This window comes from Bufo gargarizans, chromosome 2, assembly GCF_014858855.1.
Source record: "Bufo gargarizans isolate SCDJY-AF-19 chromosome 2, ASM1485885v1, whole genome shotgun sequence".
Lineage (NCBI taxonomy): Eukaryota > Metazoa > Chordata > Amphibia > Anura > Bufonidae > Bufo > Bufo gargarizans.
The window spans coordinates 66,316,412-66,335,478 of NC_058081.1; the positions used below are offsets into that span (position 1 = coordinate 66,316,412).

Sequence of the window (19,067 nt, forward strand, 5' to 3'; positions counted from 1 at the left end):
CCCCAGGATCGGATCCTAAGTGTCAGCATGTCTAACACGCCTATCAATTAGCTTTATTTATACCATAAACAGGACAACACGACGCTCACTCCAACTAGGACGGTCGTCACAGCCTCTTGGATGATCTGTGTTTGCATAATAAACCGTGTCACCTCCTTCCTCCACCATCGTCAGGACCGCGCCTCGTACCTACACGGTGGTCGACAACTAGTGACCCTGCCATGGACGGCATCTGACAGCGGAGGCTCGTAGCTGGCCACCATGGTCTTGTGGGGCGTCTCCCCTCTACTGACAGCTCTGTTTTACTAACTACTTGTATTCTCCATGTAATAATAATTCTGCATCATCTATTCCTATCACTCCGTGTTGTGCAATTCCTCTATTATTCCTGCTAGAAGTTAAAGAATGAATTGCCAAAAGGGTGTTCTTTTAGCGGTGAGGTTGTGTCCCTGCGAGTCAGACATTTTCCAATCAGCGCTCAGACAGTGCAGGGCTACTGCAGAACAGACGATCGGTGTCGGACCCCCGCCGATCAGATAGCCTGAGGATAGGCCATCAATATAAAAGTACTGGACAAGCCCTTTAAGCAGCGCAAGACAGCATTGGCCCTCCTTTAGCGTTTTGCTGGAAATCTCATCCACCCGCCGCGGAACGGACGAGGGTTGTGGATGACAGATCGGAGAGCCTATCCTTTTGTAGATTTCGTCCTTTGCAATGCATATGGTGAAATCGGCGATAAATTCGGAATGCTGCCGCCATCTGACCCCCCCCCCCCCCCCCACTGCGGTCACCGTGCCGTAAGGGGCGATCCCTTTCCTGTTTAGTTCCCCTCAGAAATCCAATCAGGAGACTGATAGAGGGGCGGGGCTGGAGAGCGTTCAGGGCATGAAAGGGTGGCACTCCGGACAGCAGACCCTCGTTGGATTCATAGGACAATCCCTTTAACCCCCGGAGCTGTATTCACAAAAAACTTCAGAGTTCTGCCCAGTGATACACATTCTACAAAGTGCCGTCATTTCCAAGGACAAGTGGCAGTATTATGAATACAGCTCTGCAGTACTGTGATATGTTATGTACTACAGGGTTAGGCTATATGCACACGACCGTTGTGTTTTGCAGATCCGCAAAACACGGATGGCGTCTGTGTGCGTTCCGCAATTTGCGGAACAGCACGGACAGCCTTTAATATAATTGCCTATTCTTGTCCGCAAAGTGCAGACAACAATAGGACAGGACAGGCTATATTTTTTTGCGGTCCACAGAACGGAGCCACGGATACGGACAGCACACATTGAAGTGAATGGGTCCGCATCCGAGCTGCCAAAACTGCGGCTCGGATGCGGACCAAGACAACGGCCGTGTGCATGAGGCCTTAGACTGGGGACACTTCTTGTGTTTTAAGTTCGGCGTCTAAAGTTTGGGTTATCAAAGAAACCCGATATGGATTCGGCTACCACGGACCATAACGGTATTTAAAATCCATAACGCAATTCTTCGATAACCCGAACCCGAACTTTAGACGCTGATCTTAAAACAGAAGTTCGCTCAATACTTGTCACTTCTACATCTGAGGTTTCGTTAGAAGCCTCTGTCACATCTGTCGGCAAAAATAGCGTCATTTTTTTTTCAGCAGCATGATGGACGCCATGATCGAAACCTACCAAATCCGGAGGGCGACGCGGGTGTGTTATATGAGGCATCAGGCGCTGCTGTCGTCACACACACACACACACCCCGGACTCATACGTACACCATATACACACATAATACACATGTCTTACCGTCATCCGCACAACGTTCCGTCATACACAAACTACACACACTGTACCGTCATACACACACCATTAACACACCGGACTGCCATACACACACACACACTACACAAACCGTACCATCGTACACATGCCTTACCGCCATACACGCGCCGTACCGTCACATACACGCCATACACACGCCATGTGCGCGCCGTACCCGTGCCGTACCGTCACATACGCGCCATACCGTCACATACGCGCCGTCACATACACGCCATACAGGCGCCGTCACATACACGCCATACAGGCGCCGTCACATACACGCCATACAGGCGCCGTCACATACACGCCATACAGGCGCCGTCACATACACGCCATACAGGCGCCGTCACATACACGCCATACACGCGCCGTCACATACACGCCATACACGCGCCGTCACATACACGCCATACACGCGCCGTCACATACACGCCAGTACCCATCACATACACGCCGTACCGTCACATACACGCTGTACCGTCACATACACGCTGTACCGTCACATACACGCCATACACGCGCCGTACCGTCACATACACGCGCCGTACCGTCACAAACACGCGCCGTACCGTCACAAACATGCGCCGTACCGTCACAAACACGCGCCGTACCGTCACAAACACGCCATACACACGCCATACCGTCACATACACGCCATACCGTCACATACACGCCATACCGTCACATACACGCCATACACACGCCGTACCGTCACATACACGCCATACGCGCGCCGTACCGTCACATACACGCCATACGCGCGCCGTACCGTCACATACACGCCATACGCGCGCCGTACCGTCACATACACGCCATACGCGCGCCGTACCGTCACATACACGCCATACGCGCGCCGTACCGTCACATACACGCCATACGCGCGCCGTACCGTCACATACACGCCATACGCGCGCCGTACCGTCACATACACGCCATACGCGCGCCGTACCATTGTACGCACACCATACAGTCATTGACATACTGGACCGTCATACACACAGTACCATCATACAAATGCCATACACACACGCCGTGCCTCCCATGGCACAAGGGCCACTTATATGGGGCAGCCTCATCTAGGACAGTTATATGGCGGTTTCCAGAGACCCCTACCATGTATCTGGTCACTGGAGGAGAGGAGGATGGGAGATGACTGCAGGCAGAGGCCATCACCTGGGAGAATGGACGGGGGGCAGCAAGGGCCGATCCCCGATAATACACACAGCCCAGAGCGATCGGTGATGGAGGACAGGCCCGACCCGCCCGCCCCCGGCTGTCAGCCAGCCCTCGCTGTCAGGCCGCACAACTCAGGCCCCATTAGAAGCCAAATCCCCCTCCCGCCTCTCTCCCCGCTAGGACGTAGCACCCAGGCCTTCCCTCCCCCTATCTTTACCGTAATTAACCGTCCGCACCTCGCGGTCTCTCCCTGGGGCGCTGACACGTCCGGAGCCCGTATGCAGACTCCACCGTCACCTCTAGGACCCGCAGGCCGCGGAGCCTCTTTCCTCCTCCTCTGCGATACCTCTAGGAACCCCCGCTCACCTGCTGGCCACGCCTCCACTTGGCGTCATTCAACAGACGTCAGCCAATAGCCGCCAGGGTCCCGCCCAGGTCTCAGCAGAATCACCCAACCAGCAAGGACTTCTTTCCCTCCACTGTTGACACCTCTTTCCGGCCCACTGTCCCTCCTCCTCCTCCCTTGTCACCCAGGAGACGGCGAACGTGACGTCACGCCGCGTAGAAACCAATGAGAGGGCGTGGGAATCATAAAGCTCCGCCTCCCGTAAATCGTCAATGGCTGAGAGCGCGAGAGAGTGACAGGGGAGAGGGCGGGGTATTCGGATGTGTCATTGATTGGGCTTAGCTGTGGCGGACGTCAGCGGTCTATTTATAGCACGGTTATTCCCCGCCTTTTAAAGGAGACATTCTTGTTTAACCCTGTAACTCAGGGATCAGCTGCCTCAGGCGTTCCCATTGTTCTGAAACGACATTTCCCACAATGCTTCGTTCACTTCTATAGGAGTTACAAGAACAGCTGAGCAAGTGTGCATGCTGGGAGTTGTAGTTTCACAGAAGCAGGAGTGCCGAAGCGATGACACGTTTGTATTGTGATGTAATAATGGCAGGATCATAACAACGTGAGAGTGTTCCGTTTTTTGGGATCATCACCGACCCCCTTGTGATAAATGTTGGTCACGTATGGTTGTGGTGTCACACACAATATGCGTCACAAAAGAGGCATCAGGTGTGGACGCTGGGACTTGTAGTTCCACAACAGCACTGAGCGGAGCGACCTAGTTCCGTACCGTATGGTACATATGGCAGCGGCGGTGCCGTTCACTGGACTACACTGCAGGAGCGCAGAGCTATATGTGCAGTGTGCGGAGGGCACCGGGCACTGAGAGCAGCGACCGGGCTGAGGAAGGTCTGGGAAAACCTGTTACTTTACACCTCAGCTGCTGCAGAACCTCATGATACACACCTCAGCTGCTGCAGAACCTCATGATACACACCTCAGCTGCTGCAGAACCTCATGATACACATCTCAGCTGCTGCAGAACATTGTAATACACACCTCAGCTGCTGCAGAACCTCATGATACACACCTCAGGTGCCGCAGAACCTCATAATAAACACCTCAGCTGCTGCAGAACCTCATAATACACACCTCAGCTGCCGCAGAACCTCATGATACACACCTCAGCTGCTGCAGAACCTCAATAAACACCTCAGCTGCTGCAGAACCTCATGATACACACCTCAGCTGCTGCAGAACCTCATGACACACACCTCAGCTGCTGCAGAACCTCATGATACACACCTCAGCTGCTGCAGAACCTCATGATACACATCTCAGCTGCTGCAGAACATTGTAATACACACCTCAGCTGCTGCAGAACCTCATGATACACACCTCAGGTGCCGCAGAACCTCATAATAAACACCTCAGCTGCTGCAGAACCTCATAATAAACACCTCAGCTGCTGCAGAACCTCATAATACACACCTCAGCTGCCGCAGAACCTCATGATACACACCTCAGCTGCTGCAGAACCTCAATAAACACCTCAGCTGCTGCAGAACCTCATGATACATACCTCAGCTGCTGCAGAACCTCATGATGCACACCTCAGCTGCTGCAGAACCTCAAACACCTCAGCTGCTGCAGAACCTCATGATACACACCTCAGCTGCTGCAGAACCTCCTAATACACACCTCAGCTGCTGCAGAACCTCTTAATACACACCTCAGCTGCTGCAGAACCTCATGATACACACCTCAGCTGCTGCAGAACCTCATGATACACACCTCAGCTGCTGCAGAACCTAATGATATACACCAGAGCTGCTGCAGAACCTCAATAAACACCTCAGCTGCTGCAGAACATCATAATAAACACCTCAGCTGCTGCAGAACCTCAAACACCTCAGCTGCTGCAGAACCTCATGATACACATCTCAGCTGCTGCAGAACCTCCTAATACACACCTCAGCTGCTGCAGAACCTCATAATAAACACCTCAGCTGCTGCAGAACCTCATAATAAACACCTCAGCTGCTGCAGAACCTCATGATACACACCTCAGCTGCTGCAGAACCTCATGATACACACCTCAGCTGCTGCAGAACATCATAATACACACCTCAGCTGCTGCAGAACCTCATGATACACATCTCAGCTGCTGCAGAACCTCATGATACACACCTCAGCTGCTGCAAAACCTCATGATACACACCTCAGCTGCTGCAGAACCTCATGATACACACCTCAGGTGCCGCAGAACCTCATGATACACACCTCAGCTGCTGCAAAACCTCATGATACACACCTCAGCTGCTGCAGAACCTCATGATACACATCTCAGCTGCTGCAGAACCTCATGATACACACCTCAGCTGCTGCAGAACCTCATGATACACATCTCAGCTGCTGCAGAACCTCACGATACACACCTCAGCTGCTGCAGAACCTCATGATACACACCTCAGCTGCCGCAGAACCTCATGATACACATCTCAGCTGCTGCAGAACCTCATGATACACACTTCAGCTGCTGCAGAACCTCAATAAACACCTCAGCTGCGGCAGAACCTCATGATACACACCTCAGCTGCCGCAGAACCTCATGATACACACCTCAGCTGCTGCAGAACCTCATGATACATACCTCAGCTGCTGCAGAACCTCCTTATACACACCTCAGCTACTGCAGAACCTCCTAATACACACCTCAGCTGCTGCAAAACATCATAATAAACACCTCAGCTGCTGCAAAACATTGTAATACACACCCCAGCTGCTGCAGAACCTCATGATACACACCTCAGGTGCCACAGAACCTCATGATACACACCTCAGCTGCTGCAGAACCTCATGATACACATCTCAGCTGCTGCAGAACCTCATGATACACACCTCAGCTGCTGCAGAACCTCATGATACACACCTCAGCTGCTGCAGAACCTTATGATACACATCTCAGCTGCTGCAGAACCTCATGATACACACCTCAGCTGCTGCAGAACCTCATGATACACACCTCAGCTGCTGCAAAACCTCCTAATACACACCTCAGCTGCTGCAGAACCTCATAATAAACACCTCAGCTGCTGCAGAACCTCATAATACACACCTCAGCTGCTGCAGAACATTGTAATACACACCCCAGCTGCCAAAGAACCTCATGATACACATCTCAGCTGCTGCATAACCTCATGATACACACCTCAGCTGCTGCAGAACCTCATGATACACATCTCAGCTGCTGCAGAACCTCATGATACACACCTCAGCTGCTGCAGAACCTCCTAATACACACCTCAGCTGCTGCAGAACCTCCTGATACACACCTCAGCTGCTGCAGAACCTCCTAATACACACCTCAGCTGCTGCAGAACATCATAATACACACCTCAGCTGCTGCAAAACATTGTAATACACACCTCAGGTGCCACAGAACCTCATGATACACATCTCAGCTGCTGCAGAACCTCATGATACACATCTCAGCTGCTGCAGAACCTCATGATACACACCTCAGCTGCTGCAGAACCTCATGATACACATCTCAGCTGCTGCAGAACCTCATGATACACACCTCAGCTGCCAAAGAACCTCCTAATACACACCTCAGCTGCTGCAGAACATCATAATAAACACCTCAGCTGCTGCAGAACCTCATGATGCACACCTCAGCTGCTGCAGAACCTCATAATACACACCTCAGCTGCTGCAGAACCTTCTAATACACACCTCAGCTGCTGCAGAACCTCTCTTCATACACACCTCAGCTGCTGCAGAACCTCGTAATACACACCTCAGCTGCTGCAGAACCTCCTAATACACACCTCAGCTGCTGCAGACCTAATACACGCCTCAGCTGCTGCAGAACCTCCTACACGCCTCAGCTGCTGCAGAACCTCCTGATACACACCTCAGCTGCTGCAGAACCTCCTGATACACACCTCAGCTGCTGCAGAGCCTTCTAATACACACCTCAGCTGCTGCAGAACCTCTTCATACACATCTCAGCTGCTGCAAAGAGGTATTGAGAGAGCTTCTGAACAGCATCTACAAATTATTAAAGGTGAGGGTGCTGTCCAAACATAAAAGAGCAATGCCCACCTCACAGATAGACCGCCACTATCGTACTGCCAGTAATTGGCTGCAGCGGGCTACTGCCTATGGAGCGCAGTGCTTGGTGAGCTGAGAGAAGGCTGTGGCGCTACCGTGAGCGCTGGTGCTTTCTCAAACAGCTGATCAGCAGGCGTCCTGGGGGTACGACCCCCACCGATCAAATACTGATGACCTATCTAGAGGATAGGTCATTCCCGTAATGAAAAATCTCTCGGAAAATCCCTTTAAGCTGCCTGTGTTTAAGAAAGTAACAATATATCTACCCCAGTGGTTTCAGCAGTGCCTGTTACCTCTGATTACTAGGTACTTTTTGTGCAAGTGCAATGCCAGAGCTGCAGGCCCTCCTGTTCTCCCACCGCTAATTGACAGCTTCTCCCCGTTGCTGCACACAGGGAAAATGTAGTCAATGGATGGTGGGACGGAGCTGCCTACATCTCATGAGTATCTGACACACAGAGACGTTTCTGTAGCATCTAACTCTAAGGCCTCGTTCACACTTCAGTGTTTGGTCAGTGATTTCCATCAGTGATTTGTGAGCCAAAACCAGAAGTGGAGCCTCTACAGACATGAGGTAGAAGGGAAAGATCTGCTCCTGTTCTGTGTTTAGAGTTGCACCTGGTTTTGGCTCACAAATCACTGATGGAAATCACTGACTAAACACTGAAGTGTGACCGAGGCCTAAGGACCAGTTGACACAGAGTTTTTTTGCCGCTGATTTTTTCTGATCATTTCTGTAACGCCCCACTAGGGGGCATTACCACTCTTTCTGCCCCCATCACTATCTTTAATGGTGCACCCTGTATCGTCATGTATATTTATTCCTAGGTCCTACTCAATGTGTAACTGCAGTTATGATTTTGTAATGGTTAAAGTGCAATGTACCTGGTTTACCAGCAGATGGCGGCAATTATGGCAGAGCTAGTTTTCCTAGAATGGAGCCTCCTATCCATCTAGAGATGGAGGAGTCCAGCAAGTTAGAGTTAGTTCAGAGTAGCCCCTGTATGGGGAAGCAGCAGGTCCTCGTCCCTGCTGGACGAGCCCTGCAAAAGTCAGTCTAGCTTACTCCCTGTAAGGGGAAGGCTGTGTTCCAGCCAGCAGAGCACTGTCTGCTCTGCTGGGCATAGAGGCCCATTCTACAGGCCTCAGAAGCCAGGAGGAAAAGTTCCCTGGACAAGATACAGATCAAGATAAAGCTAGAGAGAAGTTGCAGCAGAAAGCAGCAAAAGGAAAAGTTCATATTTAATCCAGCCAACATAGCAGAGCTGAAGAAGTACAGATGTAGCAGAGCTGAGAGTGTTTGCCTGCCAGAACTTCATGCCAAAGCTTGCTGGTAACCAAGATAAAGTTGGAAGATTGTTCCCTGATGAGAGTTTATGCCAAGTAAAGCTGTTAACTACTTCAATACAAGTCTGGACTAAATTCATTTCACCCACTTCATCCACAACCCTATTTGCACTGCTTCAGACTACAACGCCGTTTCCAGGATATCCAGGTAGGAGCACCGTGACACGTGCAGGCCACAACACCTAAACAGACATTTTAGGCAACCCTTGCACCACTCTGGCATCCCTACACTGGGTTTCACCATTACCATCTACTTAGGGGGACCCAGTCCCTTGTTACTGAAATGCAACTGGTGTCACAAAAAATTACATGTATCACATCTTAAAGGGATCCTATGGCCCATGTCACCAGTAGTCCACTGCATTTCCGCCTCAAAATCAGCTCCAAAAAATACCAGAATGGCCAAAGAGGAGAACCAAAGCAACAAATGGTGAAGTTACGGCCTGCATGCTCCTGTGCCCCTTTATGCTCTACCTACCGTGGATACTCTACCAGGATCACAAAACCTTAATTCATTTTTCAACCGCCTCTGCACATATGTGCATGCAATGGAGATGTGTTTCCTGCCCATTTCTCATCCAGGCTGAATAAAAGACATGGAGCTGTCTGCTGGAGTTCGATATTACAGAGCAATGGGGTATCTTCTGAACTCCTGTTTGCTGATTCCTGGCCGCTGCATTCTTCATAGTCTTCAATTGAAAAGTGGCATCTCCAGTAACATATGTGGAGGGTATGGTGGGCAGAAAGGGGTGAATGCACCCTTGTTCCTCTTCTCTCAGCTCAGTTCACTGGGACTCACAGGGTTCTTGCTGTGCCTACCAAACCCAGAGGCGCACCACTGATGAGGCAATGTAAGGTGGTGGCCTCAGGCGGTGCTCTGCTAGGACTGCAGGGAATTAGCCTTCAGCCCTGCACTCCTGCACACAGGTATGTCTGAGAGACCTAAAAGACTCAAGGGAGGAGAGCATGGAGAAGCAGCCACACCAGTCTGTAAGCGTACAAATGTGTGTGTGTGCCTCTATGTATGTATGTGTGTGTGTGCCTCTATGTATGTATGTGTGCGTGCCTCTATGTATGTATGTGTGTGTGCCTCTATGTATGTATGTATGTGTGTGTGTGCCTCTATGTATGTATATGTGTGTGTGTGCCTCTATGTATGTATGTGTGCGTGCCTCTATGTATGTATGTATGTGTGTGTGCCTCTATGTATGTATGTGTGTGTGCACCTCTATGTATGTACTGTGTATGTATGTGTGTGTGTGCCTCTATGTATGTATATGTGTGTGTGTGCCTCTATGTATGTGTGTGTGCCTCTATGTATGTATATACAGTACAGACCAAAAGTTTGGACACACCTTCTCATTCAAAGAGTTTTCTTTATTTTCACGACTATGAAAATTGTAGATTCACACTGAAGGCATCAAAACTATGAATTAACACATGTGGAATTATATACATAACAAAAAAGTGTGAAACAACTGAAAATATGTCATATTCTAGGTTCTTCAAAGTAGCCACCTTTTGCTTTGATTACTGCTTTGCACACTCTTGGCATTCTCTTGATGAGCGTCAAGAGGTAGTCACCTGAAATGGTTTTCACTTCACAGGTGTGCCCTGTCAGGTTTAATAAGTGGGATTTCTTGCCTTATAAATGGGGTTGGGACCATCAGTTGCGTTGTGGAGAAGTCAGGTGGATACACAGCTGATAGTCCTACTGAATAGACTGTTACAATTTATATTATGGCAAGAAAAAAGCAGCTAAGTAAAGAAAAACAAGTGGCCATCATTACTTTAAGAAATGAAGGTCAGTCAGTCTGAAAAATTGGGAAAACTTTGAAAGTGTCCCCAAGTGCAGTCACAAAAACCATCAAGCGCTACAAAGAAACTGGCTCACATGCGGACCGCCCCAGGAAAGGAAGACCAAGAGCCACCTCTGCTGCTGAGGATAAGTTCATCCGAGTCACCAGCCTCAGAAATTGCAGGTTAACAGCAGCTCAGATTAGAGACCAGGTCAATGCCACACAGAGTTCTAGCAGCAGACACATCTCTAGAACAACTGTTAAGAGGAGACTGTGTGAATCAGGCCTTCATGAAGGTTCTAAAGAACACAAGGAATGGACATTAGACCAGTGGAAATCTGTGCTTGGGTCTGATGAGTCCAAATTTGAGATCTTTGGTTCCAACCACCGTGTCTTTGTGCGACGCAGAAAAGGTGAACGGATGGACTCTACATGCCTGGTTCCCACCGTGAAGCATGGAGGAGGAGGTGTGATGGTGTGGGGGTGCTTTGCTGGTGACACTGTTGGGGATTTATTCAAAATTGAAGGCATACTGAACCAGCATGGCTACCACAGCATCTTGCAGCGGCATGCTATTCCATCCGGTTTGCGTTTAGTTGAACCATCATTTATTTTTCAACAGGACAATGACCCCAAACACCCCTCCAGGCTGTGTAAGGGATATTTGACCATGAAGGAGAGTGATGGGGTGCGCCACCAGATGACCTGGCCTCCACAGTCACCGGACCTGAACCCAATCGAGATGGTTTGGGGTGAGCTGGACCGCAGAGTGAAGGCAAAAGGGCCAACAAGTGCTAAGCATCTTTGGGAACTCCTTCAAGACTGTTGGAAGACCATTTCAGGTGACTACCTCTTGAAGCTCATTAAGAGAATGCCAAGAGTGTGCAAAGCAGTAATTAAAGCAGAAGGTGGCTACTTTGAAGAACCTAGAATATGACATATTTTCAGTTGTTTCACACTTGTTTGTTATGTATATAATTCCACATGTGTTAATTCATAGTTTTGATGCCTTCAGTGTGAATCTACAATTTTCATAGTCATGAAAATAAAGAAAACTCTTTGAATGAGAAGGTGTGTCCAAACTTTTGGTCTGTACTGTATGTGTGTGTCTCTATGTATGTATGTGTGTGTGCCTCTATGTATGTATGTGTGTGTGCCTCTATGTATGTATGTGTGTGTGCCTCTATGTATGTATGTATGTATGTATGTGTGTGCCTCTATGTATGTATGTGTGTGTGCCTCTATGTATGTATGTATGTGTGTGCCTCTATGTATGTATGTGTGTGTGCCTGTATGTATGTATGTATGTATGTATGTGTGCCTCTATGTATGTATGCCTCTATGTATGTATGCCTCTATGTATGTATGTATGTGTGTGTGTGCCTCTATGTATGTATGTATGTATGTATGTGTGCCTCTATGTATGTATGTGTGTGTGCCTGTATGTATGTATGTGTGTGTGTCTCTATGTAAGTATGTGTGTGTGCCTCTATGTATGTATGTGTGCCTCTATGTATGTATGTGTGTCTCTATGTATGTATGTATGTATGTGTGTGTGCCTCTATGTATGTATGTATGTGTGTGTGCCTCTATGTATGTTTGTGTGTATGCCTCTATGTATGTATGTATGTATGTATGTGTGGTGTGTGCCTCTATGTATGTATGTGTGCGCCTCTATGTATGTGTGTATGTGTCTGTGCCTCTATGTATGTATGTGTGTGTGCCTCTATGTATGTGTGTGTGCCTCTATGTATGTATGTGTGCCTCTATGTATGTATGTGTATGCCTCTATGTATGTATGTATGTATGTGTGTGTGCTTCTATGTATGTATGTATGTGTGCCTCTATGTATGTATGTGTGGGTGCTTCTATGTGTCTATGCCTCTATGTATGTATGTATGTATGTATGTGTGTGTGCTTCTATGTATGTATGTATGTATGTATGTATGTATGTGTGCTTCTATCCATGTATGTGTGTATATGCCTCTATGTATGTATGTATGTATGCTTGTGTGTATATGTGCTTCTATGTATGTATGTGTGTGTGCTTCTATGTATGTATGTGTACATCTATGTATGTGTGTGTATGCCCTTATGTATGTATGTGTCTATGTATGTATGTGTGCTTCTATGTATGTATGTGTGTGTATGCCTCTATGTATGTATGTGTGTGTGCTTCTATGTATGTATGTATGTATGTATGTGTGTGTATGCCTCTATGTATGTATGTATGTGTGTGTGCTTCTATGTATGTGTGTGTATGCCTCTATGTATGTATGTGTGTATATGCCTCTATGTATGTATGTATGTGTGTGTACCTCTATGTATGTATGTGTGTATATGCCTCTATGTATGTATGTATGTGTGTGTATGCCTCTATGTATGTATGTATGTGTGCCTCTATGTATGTGTGTGTGCCTCTATGTATGTGTGTATGTGTCTGTGCCTCTATGTATGTATGTGTGTGTGCCTCTATGTATGTGTGTGTGCCTCTATGTATGTGTGTGTGCCTCTATGTATGTGTGTGTGCCTCTATGTATGTATGTGTGCCTCTATGTATGTATGTGTGCCTCTATGTATGTATGTGTATGCCTCTATGTATGTATGTATGTATGTATGTGTGTGTGCTTCTATGTATGTATGTATGTGTGCCTCTATGTATGTATGTGTGTGTGCTTCTATGTGTCTATGCCTCTATGTATGTATGTATGTATGTATGTGTGTGTGCTTCTATGTATGTATGTATGTGTGCCTCTATGTATGTATGTGTGTGTGCTTCTATGTGTCTATGCCTCTATGTATGTATGTATGTATGTGTGCTTCTATGTATGTATGTATGTATGTATGTGTGCTTCTATCCATGTATGTGTGTATATGCCTCTATGTATGTATGTATGTATGTATGCTTGTGTGTATATGTGCTTCTATGTATGTATGTGTGTGTGCTTCTATGTATGTATGTGTGTGTGCTTCTATGTATGTATGTGTGTGTACATCTATGTATGTATGTGTGTGTATGCCCTTATGTATGTATGTGTCTATGTATGTATGTGTGCTTCTATGTATGTATGTATGTATGTATGTGTGTATGCCTCTATGTATGTATGTGTGTGTGCTTCTATGTATGTATGTATGTATGTATGTGTGTGTATGCCTCTATGTATGTATGTGTGTGTGCTTCTATGTATGTGTGTGTATGCCTCTATGTATGTATGTGTGTATATGCCTCTATGTATGTATGTATGTGTGTGTACCTCTATGTATGTATGTGTGTATATGCCTCTATGTATGTATGTATGTATGTATGTGTGTGTATGCCTCTATGTATGTATGTGTGTGTCTATGTGTGTGTGTATGCCTCTATGTATGTATGTGTGTGTGCTTCTATGTATGTATGTGTGTGTGCCTCTATGTATGTATGTGTGTATATGCCTCTATGTATGTATGTATGTATGTGTGTGTCTATGTATGTATGTGTGCTTCTATGTATGTATGTATGCCTCTATGTATGTATGTATGTTTCTATGTATGTATGTGTGTGTATGCCTCTATGTATGTATGTGTGTGTATATGCCTCTATGTATGTATGTGTGTGTCTATATATGTATGTGTGCTTCTATGTATGTATGTATGCCTCTATGTATGTATGTATGTTTCTATGTATGTATGTATGTGTGTGTATGCCTCTATGTATATATGTGTGTGTGCTTCTATGTATGTATGTGTGTGTATGCCTCTATGTATGTATGTATGTGTGTGTCTATGTATGTATGTATGTATGTATGTGTATGCCTCTATGTATGTATGTGTGTGTCTATGTATGTATGTGTGTATATGCCTCTATGTATGTATGTATGTATGTATGTGTGTCTATGTATGTATGTATGTATGTATGTATATGCCTCTATGTATGTATGTATGTATGTATGTATGTATGTGTGTCTATGTATGTATGTATGTGTCTATATGCCTCTATGTATGTATGTACAGTATGTATGTATGTATGTATGTGTGTCTATGTATGTATGTATGTATGTATATGCCTCTATGTATGTATGTATGTATGTATGTATGTATATGCCTCTATGTATGTATGTGTGTATGTATGTATGTGTGTCTATGTATGTATGTATGTATGTATGTATATGCCTCTATGTATGTATGTGTCTATATGCCTCTATGTATGTATGTATGTATGTATATGCCTCTATGTATGTATGTGTGTCTGTATCTGCTCTTATCCTGTGAAGAGGAATTGCTCAACACTACTGCTGTCCTATATACTGGGTGTAATTCTCAGTAGCTATATATACTGTATATACAGTACATATGTAACAGCCTTACTCACTGCTCTCACCGCAGGGGTTACACATAACAGTGACATCAATAAAAATATCACATTATTTACCCCATCAGAAGACCACTATGAAAAAAATAAAAACTGCGCTAGAACAGTCATTTTTTGGTCATCTTGCCCCACAAAAAGCGTAATATCGAGCGATCAAAAAGTACTATGTACTCCAAAATGGTACCAATGAAAACGTCAATTCATCCTGCAAAAAAACTAGCCCCTACTGAGGACCATTGCCAGACAAAATAAAAATAAATAGTGCTTTCAGAAAGACACAAAAACATGCTTAGTGTGAGAGTAGCTAAAAGTAAAAAAATACTATATAAAATTGGTATCTCTGTAATATGACCAGCAGGATAAAGTTGAAATGTCATATATGTGGAAAATTTGCCGTTTTCACTTTGCATGGTCCGATACGCATTCATTTCTGCAAAATACCTGTAATGTCAAAATGCGCATTCCATCCCTTAATACCTTGACGAGCAGAATTTCGAAAACGGGGTGACCTCTCTGGGGTTTTATTTATTATTTTACCCCAGAACCTCTATAGTTGTCAGCCCAAATCCACATGGAGCTCTTTTACTCCTAAGCCCTGTTGTATGCCCAGGCAAAAGATTAGGGCCATATGTAGGGTGTTTATACAACCAGGAAGCCTGGCATAAGGGGCAACACATATTGGGTCATATCTGTGCAAAAATTGCAATTTTCACTTTTCACCATCGGCTGTGAATTACCATATTTTTCTCTTTATAAGACGCACCTAGGTTTTTGAGGAGGAAAATAAGAAAAAATATATTCTGAACCAAAAGGTGTGCTTTTGGTGGGTTTTGAACTAATGGTGGTCTGTGGATGACACTATTATGGGGAATCTGTGGATAACAAAGTTATGGAGGGGATCTGTGGATGACGCACTGTTATGGGGGATCTGTGGGTGACAATGTTATGGAGGGGATCTGTGGATGACGCACTGTTATGGGGGATCTGTGGGTGACAATGTTATGGAGGGGATCTGTGGATGAGGCACTGTTATGGGGGATCTGTGGATGACATACTGTTATGGGGGATCTGTGGATGACAATGTTATGGAGGGGATCTGTGGATGAGGCACTGTTATGGGGGATCTGTGGATGACATACTGTTATGGGGGATCTGTGGATGAGACTATTATGGGGAATCTGTGGATGACAATGTTATGGAGGGGATCTGTGGATGACGCACTGTTATGGGGGATCTGTGGATGACACACTGTTATGGGGGATCTGTGGGTGACACGCTGTTATGGGGGATCTGTGGATGACAATGTTATGGAGGGGATCTGTGGATGACGCATTGTTATGGGGGATCTGTGGATGACATACTGTTATGGGGGATCTGTGGATGACACTATTATGGGGAATCTGTGGATGACAATGTTATGGAGGGGATCTGTGGATGACGCACTGTTATGGGGGATCTGTGGATGACAGTGTTATGGGGGATCTGTGGATGACAGTGTTATGGGGGATCTGTGGATGACGCACTGTTATGGGGGATCTGTGGATGACGCACTGTTATGAAGGGGATCTGTGGATGACGCACTGTTATGGGGGATCTGTGGATGACAGTGTTATGGGGGATCTGTGGATGACGCACTGTTATGGGGGATCTGTGGATGACAGTGTTATGGGGGATCTGTGGATGACGCACTGTTATGGGGGATCTGTGGATGACGCACTGTTATGGGGGATCTGTGGATGACGCACTGTTATCAGGGATCTGTGGATGACGCACTGTTATGGAGGGGATCTGTGGATGACGCACTGTTATGGGGGATCTGTGGATGACAGTGTTATGGGGGATCTGTGGATGACGCACTGTTATGGGGGATCTGTGGATGACAGTGTTATGGGGGATCTGTGGATGACGCACTGTTATGGGGGATCTGTGGATGAAGCACTGTTATGGGGATCTGTGGATGACGCACTGTTATGGGGGATCTGTGGATGACGCACTGTTATGGGGGCTCTGTGGATGACGCACTGTTATGGGGGATCTGTGGATGACACACTGTTATGGGGATCTGTGGATGACGCACTGTTATGGGGGATCTGTGGATGACACACTGTTATGGGGATCTGTGGATGACGCACTGTTATGGGGGATCTGTGGATGACGCACTGTTATGGGGGCTCTGTGGATGACGCACTGTTATGGGGGATCTGTGGATGACGCACTGTTATGGGGATCTGTGGATGACGCACTGTTATGGGGGATCTGTGGATGACGCACTGTTATGGGGGCTCTGTGGATGACGCACTGTTATGGGGGATCTGTGGATGACGCACTGTTATCAGGGATCTGTGGATGACACTGTTATGGGGGATCTTTATTTTTTTAAATAAATTCTTTATTCAAGTGGCCATATAAAAGCCAAGTACAAATGTCTTATCGTCCAAATAAAACATGTCAATCACAAGAATGTGTGGAGAGTAATCTTTGGCATATCAAAAACAGTGCAAATATGTTCGGTCTACTAGACAAAACCTGACTGTGTAGGTCAGCATAATAAAGCGGAGCAAATCAAAGCACGAAGATCCTAAGGTTGTTCATGCGTGAACGGAAAAGTACCATCATTATCAGATCACCTATACTTTCACCCCTAAAGGACCGGGCTCATTTTCACCTTAAGGACCAGGCCATGTTTTGCAAATCTGACCAGTGTCACTTTATGCATTAATAACTCTGGGATGCTTTTACCTATCATACTGATTCCGAGATAGTTTTTTCGTGACATATTCTACTTTATGTTAGTGGTAAATTTTCACCGATACTTACCTCATTTCTTTGTAAAAAATTCCAAAATTTCATTAAATTTTTTCGCATTTTTGTAACTTTTAAACTCTCTGCTTCTAAGAAAAATGGACATGCCAAATAAATTCTATATTGATCCGCATATTCAATATGTCTACTTTATGTTGGCATCATAAAGTTGACATGTTTTAACTTTTTGAAGACGTTAGAGGGCTTCAAAGTTGAGCAGCAATTTTCCAATTTTTCATGAAATTTTCAAAATCTGACCAGTTCCCTTTTGAAGTAAATTTTAGGGTCTTTATGTTAGAAATCCCCCATAAATTACCTCATTATGAAAACTGCAGCCCTCAAAGTATTCAAAATAACATTCAGAAAGTTTGTTAACCCTTTAAGTGTTTCACAGGAATAGCTGCAAAGTGGAGGAGAAAATTCAAAATCTCCTTTTTTTACACTAACATGTTCTTGTAGACCCTTTTATTTTATTTTTACAAGTGTTAAAAGGAGAAAAAGCACCACAAAATTTGTAGCCTAATTTCTCCCGAGTCAGAAAATACCTCATATGTGGATGTAGAGTGATCTGCGGATGAACTACACGGCTCAGAAGAGAAGGAGCACCATTGGGATTTTGGACAGAGAATTCTGCTGAAATGTATTTTGGGGGGCATGTCACATTTAGGAAGCCCCCATGGTGCCAGAACAGCAAGAAACCCCCACATGGCACACCATTTAGGAAACTAGACCCCTCAAGGTACATAACAAGGTCTAGTTTCCTAAAATCTGGATTCCTGGTTGGCCAACAAAGTCAGGAATCACAGGCTCAAAATCCTCTTGGGTACTCCAGGCAAGTTCACCGGTAGGGGGCTCAGGTGGACTTGGCTGGTGGGCCGGAAAACTGGTACGAGCCCCAGGGCTGCTCATACTAGTGTGGGCTACAGGTTCCCTGGCATGGGTGGCTCCTGGCTCTGCCTGGCAGCATCTCCGCCGCCTTGGGGGCTCATCATCATCATTAGATGATGAGGAGAATGAGGATGACAACAGGAAAGTGGGGTCATCCTCGTCCTCACTGGGGCTCTTGGAGTCGGAGAGCAGCTGGGCTTATGCCTCCTCGGCCGAGAACCTCCGGCGGGCCATCTTCTAACGCTAAAGGGGAGTGTGTGTGTGTGTGTGTGTGTGTGTGTGTGTCTGTGTGTGTGGGGGATGGTGTGTTTTTATGTATACCCTACCCTACCCTAACCTAACAGAAAAAAAAAATATAAAACTAAATTTAAAAAAATGGCGGTACCAAGCTGATCAACAGTGGGGTGGGCGATGCGCTAACAGTGGCCGGACGCTCTTTTATGGCTACAAAA

General features: G+C 46.3%; 1 protein-coding gene across 2 annotated transcripts in view; it reads right to left on the reverse strand.

Moving 5' to 3' along the window:
* The window catches only part of LOC122927346 (cAMP-dependent protein kinase catalytic subunit alpha), a 44,415-nt gene extending 41,051 nt beyond the window's left edge, over positions 1-3,364 (reverse strand). The window contains exon 1 of one of the 2 annotated variants that reach the window (XM_044279103.1): positions 3,209-3,364. The gene's annotated coding sequence lies outside the window, so the exon portion shown is untranslated. Of the gene's footprint in view, positions 1-3,189 lie in introns of both variants that reach the window. The other variant, XM_044279104.1, reaches the window with a different exon arrangement.
* Positions 3,365-19,067: the final 15,703 nt, after the last annotated feature.